This window comes from Apium graveolens, chromosome 9 (genome assembly GCF_009905375.1).
Source record: "Apium graveolens cultivar Ventura chromosome 9, ASM990537v1, whole genome shotgun sequence".
Taxonomy (NCBI): domain Eukaryota; kingdom Viridiplantae; phylum Streptophyta; class Magnoliopsida; order Apiales; family Apiaceae; genus Apium; species Apium graveolens.
In genome coordinates this window covers 34,590,191-34,598,868 of record NC_133655.1, presented here as the reverse complement: position 1 = coordinate 34,598,868, position 8,678 = coordinate 34,590,191, and positions in this window count along the sequence as shown.

The window sequence follows — 8,678 nt, the reverse complement described above, 5'->3', positions numbered from 1 at the left end:
ACTTGCCTCAGATGCTTTCCTTTTTTGACAGAGATCGAGTTACTGCCACCTAGAACTTCCTTTCCTAATCTATATGTCTTCACTTTCTAAACCTTACAAAGCTTGATCATCTTAACTCTCGTTAACTGTAACGACTGAGAAATTACGATTGTATTATATCATAATAAAGGTGAAATTATGTGTTTTATTATGACATTAAGTGTGTTTAGTCATAAAAACCCTAGCTGTTATGTGTTATGTGTGTTCTGTAATGTCAGGGTATTTTCCAAGTATTTATCGGGTATTTTATTTCATGTTAAAAGCCTTCGTATCAAAAGTTATATGACCCGAAATTTGTTTTAATAGCTGATATTTCAAATAAAATAATTGCCTTATTTTGCCCAGTATGGCTTGTACCATAGCGTTATTCTGAACATCCAGTTATTTTATAAATTTTCTCATTTCGCGAAAAATGACTTTTTCGGGCCCATTCGAGCGTTAAAAGCCCACAAAAAACATATTTTTATTTTAATAAAATTATGGGACTTTCAATTATACAATTTCTTTGTATTTGAATTTTGGCATATATATTGTATATATTTAATATTTAAAAATTTAAAATTAATAACCAAAAATTATGAAATTAAAGGCCAATTAATTTTATTAGATGTATAATTAGGGCCTTAATTTTAATTAGGAGTATTATTTTCATTACTATAAATAGCCTAATTTTTATTAATTAATTATAATAAAATTATTAAAAATTCAGAAAAATCAGAATTTTCTCTGCAATCGGGTTAGGGTTTGTGATTAGGGTCAGAAATTCAAGCCGTGATTTCAATCGATTTTGAGCATTAAATCCAGTCATGTAAGTACTCAAAATGAATCTCTTGATCTGTTCTTTCTGTTTACAGTGTAAATTTCATGTTTCGATTCATGTATTTTTTTATTTCTATTTTAGGGTTCTTAATTGAAATTAGGGTTTTTTTAGTTCTAGGGGTTATTAAATGTTTTTTTATCGTAGGTAACCTGCAGCCGCTACCCTTCGGGTGCGCACTGGGTAAACCCTACGGGCTCACGCAATAGCCTGCAAACCACGTGAACCACGGTAAACCGCATTTAAGCGACAGGCTCTGGCTCAGGAGGTTATTAAATATTTTTGATGATTGATATAGCTTCTATGTGATGTGTACAATCGATTCATGCTATCAATTTCATCAAACGGTAGGTGTAAGTGATAGTTCGATTGCTAGGGTTTATATGAATTTTTGATTTAATCTTTTTTGAGTTTGAGTAATTTTTGGTTTGTTAGAGGTTAGGGGTTTGATTCCATGTTCAAAAAGCTTTGATTTAAGCTACGGAACGTGAAGTTTCATGTACAGATGAAGAAAATCGATAGTTGGCCAGAGTTTCGATCGATTTCACCGGAGAAGTTGATGTAGGGATGATTCAGAGATGTTATGGCCGTAGTTGGATTGCTGTGTTGATTTGGAATAGAAACCCAGTTAGAAACAAACCAAACGTTGTTGTTTTTGGCACGAATTGGACTTGCCGGAATCCTGGCCGGTCGCCGGATTCTGGGCAAGTTCCAGCTAGTTCATCCCCAACCCGGGATGTTATTGGTGACCTGGTTAAAACCCGTTTTACAACCCGGTTTTGATCCATTCTGACAGAAACTCAATTTCTGACAACTATTTTTTATAATTAGTTTTACTTTTATTTTTATAAATTATAAAAATCAGTTTTATTTATTTAAATAAATTGATTAATTATTTATTTAATTAATTGATTTACTTTATAAATAAATCTGAAATATTTTCTAAAATTTGAGATTATTTATTTATTAATTATTTAGTAAATATTTATTATTTATTAATTATATAAAAATGATTAATTATTTTGATAATTAATCAAATTATTTTCAATAAATCATAATATATTCATTTGAATTCCAAATATTATGGAAAATCATTTTTAATTCTGATTTTTCCCAAAACATTATTTATAAATATTTTTGAGGTTCAATTATTTTGAATAATTGATTATATTGAATAATAAATTGATTTATTCTTATTTATTGAATAATAATTAAACCGTTTATTCGATTTAGACGAAACGAAAGCCCTTCGACTCGGAAAAATGATATGTTTTCATTAAAAATAGCTTCAAACCTTAATTTCTTTTGGAATTGCGTTGGTTTTCGATATTTATTTACTTATAGATTCTATTAATCATAGATACGAGTCCAATAAATTCTGAAAATTAGGAAACAAGTCATATATTGTTTAATAATGCGAATAGTGATCCTATTTCGATTCTAAAAATTATTTTAAGCCTAAAATGACTATGTGACTTATGTGCTATATGAATTATGTGGTTAATCGAGTCTTAGTTGCTAGCATTTGTTATACGAGTCAACTGTAAGCGTATGGGTAGATAATGAGGGCTACGTAAAGTCGGTTTGAGACGCAATTGAGATACGAGTTGACTAAATGGGTATCTTTCTTTGATAGAGACGAAGACAACAAGGTGGACCGAGCCAGTGTTAGAGAACGGTGATATACTTGTGGAAATTGCGTAGTAGGCAAATTTTTCCCCGATTCTAAGTTTAGAATAGTGAATTGCTTTCTTCTATTCAGATTCTCAATTCAGTTGAACAATAATAATTCACATTCACATACACTAATACATAATTATAATTCTCTTATTCGTATTTTGTTTCGATTCCTGATTTCTCCTTATTCATAGGATCCTCTATTCATATTCCAATAGATTACATATATATATATACATATCCTGATATATTCTGATGTTGGGATACATCAAAGCATACCGATTATTCTGGTTGCTCATCTGTGGACTGGATGGTGCTGTTAAGGATCAGGTATACACTTGTCCTATGGATCGGGAATTAATCGGATCCTTGTTTTGGGCTATAGAGTCTGGATACCCGACTGGGTCTATACATAGAGGTATAGATCTGCAATGTATCCTGACTGATCAGTAGAATGGGTCTATACATAGAGGTATAGATCTGCAATATATCCTAACTGATCAGTAGAATATAGGTGTGAACTTGTGTCCAGTCTACTTTATTGATAATCACCAATAGTGGCCTTCATTTTTCCTTACAGGGTTACATCTTTACAGATATAGCCAGATTACCGGTTCATTTAGTTTAATTATAATACAGTTTATATATTATGGACTTATTGAGCAAATTTTGGCTCACCCCTTTTTGTTGTTATTCACCTTGCTTGTTTTCAGTCAAGAAAGAGAATGAAACATATCCGGACTCGTGTGGTAAAGAAGCGTGTCAAGCAGCGGGACCCTCTAATACCAAGAGCGTTAATCCCAATTCAGAAATAGAGCTTTGAACTACCTAAGCAGGTGTAGTGTAGATAGTTGTGGTGTGAGTTTGAATAAAATGATGTTAGTTTTAAACTTGTTTAGATAATGGTTTTTAATAAAGAGATTTCTATGAGATTTTATATTTGAGTTTGTAATAAATATAATGTGCTGTTCTTATTTTCATACCTCAACCAGAAAAGATCCTGGATAGATGTAAAGGGGTTAGACATATGTTTGTATAATTATTATACAGGTTTATGTTATATTAGATATTAACATGTAACTCCCAAATTTGGAGGGCGTTACAGTTTGGCATCACAGCTGTAGGTTTTGGTCCCTGAAATAAGAATATTAAGATTAAGATAAGAGAGGAAGATCACATAAGATAGGAATAGGGTTATTAGGGTTTGATAATTTTAAGGTAAGAAATTTATAAGTTCTAGGAATGCTAAGTGACCCTCTCTTGTCTTGTGTTTTGGTTATATTATTAGATGGCATCATCATCTTCCGAGAGGACAGTGACAGGACCAGTAGCCCCGGTGATACCACCAGTACCAGTAGAGGCCCTAGTGTAGGTACCACCAACACAGATACCCCAGGAGCCAGCACTTCCAGCACCAGAGCAGTTACCGGATCATATGGAGATGTTTGATCCCCTGGAGTTCTCGAGCCATTGCTACCACCCCCATTACCTCTAGAGTATCAGTTTATCCCGAAAATAGAGCCAGAGTTTCCACCAGTTGCAGCTCCACTTCCTTTACCCGTGTATGCTCCAGCTACGAAGATATTTCAGATGGCCCCGGTTGAGGGGATCGGAGAGCATGATATAGGGTTATAGTTGAAATTTCCACATAAGGATATTGCTGGGATGCCCAGAGTTCTGTCCCAGGAGTCAGTTGGTCAGGTTAGAGAGCCGCATATGGTACCTTAACATGAGTATAACAGTGTGAGAGAGAATGTGCATTATTGGAGATCCCAGTACAGGGAGATTATGGGATTGTTTGACCAGAGGGATAGAGGACCTTTATTAGCACTTCAGCCAGATTACTTATTGAGGCAGAGGTTATAGCAGACTGTCTACAGCGCTTCTCTTGAGTTAGATGCATTGATTCATGATGGGACTCATACCTATGCAGAGTTTCATAGAGCCACTCATCTTGCTCAGCCAGTTATTGAAACCCTTCGACGGGAGTTAGACTGTATTCCGCCAGGGTTCTGATGTGTGACAGTTGGATCGGGATTTTGTAGTATATGTGATATATGTAGATAAAGGCAGCTATAGTATAGTAAGACTAGATGTATGTGTACTCAGTTGTGATCAGCCGCGGTTATGATAGACTTTATGTTGGACTTTTGTATCAAGCGCTAACACCTGATGCTGGTGTCTATTATATAGAATAAACCTTTTTCAACCTTTTTCTTTCTTTTGCTTAAATTTTTAGTCTTTGCAGCATTTATATTTACTTTACTGTGTTACAGTCTTCCCATATCTGTAAATTCTGTTTAATTTTGAAAAGATAAATGAAATGTTTAAAATAATGTTGTTTAGTTTATTTATTTAACATTCTAAATTGTTTCAAATGATTTTCTTAAAATCCTAAATTGTTCAAAATTTTTGTTTTAATATAAGACAAATTTTTTCTTCATTCACTTTCAACTGTTTAATAAAATTATTAAAAGAACTGCTTGTTTTATTATCAGAAAAATGGCACCAAAAAGAAAAACCAGAACTTAGACATCAAATAGCAATTCTAAGGAACAGAATAATAATACCATGAACCAAATGTTCCATCTGATGCAACAAAAACTAGTAATGATGCAACAACAGATGCAGCAACAACAACAACAGTTTCAGCTGCAAATGTTACAACATCCACCCCGTCCTGAACCTCAGGTACCACCAGTTGTGCCTGTTGCTACTTTTAAGCAGTTTCAATCAGTTAAGCCTCCAGAATTTGGGAGCACGGCGGATCCTACTAAGGCTAGGTCCTGACTAAAAGAAATAGATATAGCCGTCGTATTAGTGAAAGTTGAAGAAGATCAGAAGACTGATTTTGCTAGCTATTTCCTGAGAGAAGAGGCTAATTATTGGTGGGAATCCAAGAAAGCTTTAGAAGGTGAAGGTATCGTGCCTTGGGATAGGTTCACTGAGTTGTTTCTGGAGAAGTATTTTCCTCGTTATCTGAATAACCAGATGGAAATAAAGTTCTTGGAATTGAAGCAAGGGAATACGTCAGTGACTGAATACGAAACCAAGTTTACAGAATTGGCTAGGTTTATTCCGGAACAGGTTGATACTGATGAGAAACGAGCTAAAAGATTCCAGCGGGGATTGCAGCCATGGATTCGTAACAGAGTGGCAGTATTTGAACTGATGACATATACGGTCGTGGTTCAGAAACCCATGATTATTATTGAAGGGGAAAATAATATGTCCTAAAAGAAAAAGGACAAGGAAATTTTCAGAACCGTTCCAACAAGAAGCCGGGATTTTAAGCCCGAACAAATATGAATTTTAAAACGATGGGACCAGGAAATCAGAGGACAGGTAATCATTTCCAAGCTCCAAACCAACAGGGAATCATCAGACCACCATTGCCATACTGTAAAATATGTGGTAAGAAACATGTGGGCGTCTGCAATAAGGCAAATGTGACATGCTTCAGGTGTAAACAGAAAGGGCACTACTCCAATGAATGCCCAATGAGTAAGGTAGACGTTACGTGTTTCTAGTGTAGGAAGAAAGGACATGTTGCTAGGGACTATAGAGGACCAGCGATTGCAGCTAGTGTTCCGAAAGCATTGGCACTACCTCCACCACCACAGCAGAACCAGCCTAAAGCGAGAACTTTTAATATGACTATGAAGGAAGCTGTGCAGAATCCTAGTGTGGTTGCAGGTACGCTTTCTGTGAATTCTGTTGATGCAAAAGTATTGATTGATTCTGGAGCCACAAAATCTTTTATTTCTGAAGAATTTATTGATAAGATATATTGTGAAATTCAACGGTTGGGCGAGACGATAATTATAAAATTAGCGAATGACGACCAAGTTCCTGTAAATCGAGTATGTCCAGAATGTAATATCGAAATAGCAGGACATCACTTTTCCGTTGACTTGATACCTTTCAAGTTAAAAGAGTTTGATGTCATTTTAGGAATGGATTGGCTATCTGGTAGTAATGCTCATATTGATTGTGTGAATAAGAAAGTGAAATTGCGAATGTGGATAATGCAACGATAATATTAAAAGGTGATAAATAGCGGAAAAAGTTCCTAACAATGATGCAGACTAAATGATTGCTATGTCAAGGATGTAAAGAAGATTTAGCCTATATCTTGGATACTGAAAAGGGAAGTCCGAGAATCGAAGATATTCCAGTGGTATGTGAATTTCCTGATGTTTTTCCAGATAAACTTCCAGGATTGCCGCCCGATCGAGAAATCGAATTTACTATTGATTTGGCGCCAGGAATGGAAATAGTTTCGAAAGCTCCGTATCGGATGACACCGGTTGAATTGAAAGAGTTGGCAACACAGTTTCAAGATCTTCTTGACAAAAGAATTATAAGGTCAAGTGTATCCCCATGGGATGCACTGGTATTATTTGTGAAGAAGAAAGACGGCATAATGCGACTATGTATCTATTATCGTGAGTTGAATAAGTTAACTATCAAGAATAAATATCGTTTACCACGAATCGATGATTTGTTTGATCAACTAAAAGGATCTGCATGGTTTTCTAAGATAGATTTGAGGTCAGGTTACCATCAACTGAAGATCAAGGCCAAAGACATTCCCAAGACTGCTTTTCGTACTAGATATGGACATTATGAATTCCTCGTAATGGCATTCGGTTTGACTAATGCACCCGTAACATTCATGGATTTGATGAACCGAGTATTCAAGAATTACTTGAATAGATTTGTGATTGTATTTATTGATGACATCTTGATTTACTCGAAGACCGATGAAGAACATGCCGAGCATTTAAGGATTGTTTTGGAAATCTTAAGTAAAGAACAGCTTTACGCGAAGTTTTTGAAATGTGAATTCTGGTTAGGAGAAGTACAATTCTTAGGCCACATAATCAGCATTGAAGGAATTAAGGTCGATGCAGCAAAGATTGAAGCCGTATTAAATATGGAAAGACCAAAAACACCGACAGAAGTCATAAGTTTCTTGGGATTAGCTGGCTATTACAGAAGATTCGTTAAGGATTTTGCAAAGATAGCTACGTCATTAACCAAGTTGACTCGAAAGAATGAAAAGTTCGTGTAGAATGAAAAATGTGAAGAAAGTTTTCAGGAATTGAAGAACCGATTGGTGACCGCACCTATATTAGTACTACCAGACGAACAAGGAGATTTTATCATTTACAGCGATGTTTCCTACCGAGGACTAGGATGCGTATTAATGCAGCATGGTAATTTAATTGCATATTCTTCTAGACAGCTAAAACCTCATGAACAGAAATATCTTATGCATGATCTGGAATTAACCGCAATCGTATTTACACTGAAGCTTTAAAGGCATTATCTTTATGGTGAAAAGTGTGAAATTTACACATATTACAAAAGTCTAAAGTATATCTTTACGCAGAATGAACTTAATATGAGACAACGACGATGGCTATAATTGATTAAAGATTGTGATGTTACAATCAGCTATCATCCAGGAAAAGCAAACTTCATAGCAGATGCGTTAAGCCGGAAGGAAAGATTGAATATGTTAAATTCTTCAGAAGAATTGGTTAGAGTATTTGATGTACTGGAAATTGATGTTCGTATTCCAGAAGAATCTACTAAAATGAATTATGCAATGACATTTCAACCCGAACTGTTGGAAAAGATCTGAAGATGTCAAGAGGAGGTAATGAGTCAAGAAGACGACAACCTAACGGGAGAAAAAAAATACAAGTCAGAAAGATGATAAGGGAATTCTACAATTTTCATCAAGGATCTGGGTACCTAATATACCAAAATTAAAATAATAAATCTTACGAGACGCTCACAACTCAAGATATTGCATTCATCCAGGAAGTACAAAGATGTATCGAGATCTGAAAGAAAACTTTTGGTGGCCAGACATGAAGAAAGAAATAGTGGAATGGGTAAGTAAATGCTATACGTGCCAACGAGTCAAAGCAGAACACCAACGTTCAAGCAGATTACTACAACCACTAGATATTCCGGAATGGAAATGGGAACATCTAGCGATTGATTTTGTGATAGGACTCCCAAGAACCACAGAAAATCATGATGCAATTTGGGTGATTATCGACAGACTAACAAAGTCAGCTCATTTCTTCCAATCAACGAAAGGTTTTCACTCAACAAATTAGTGCAC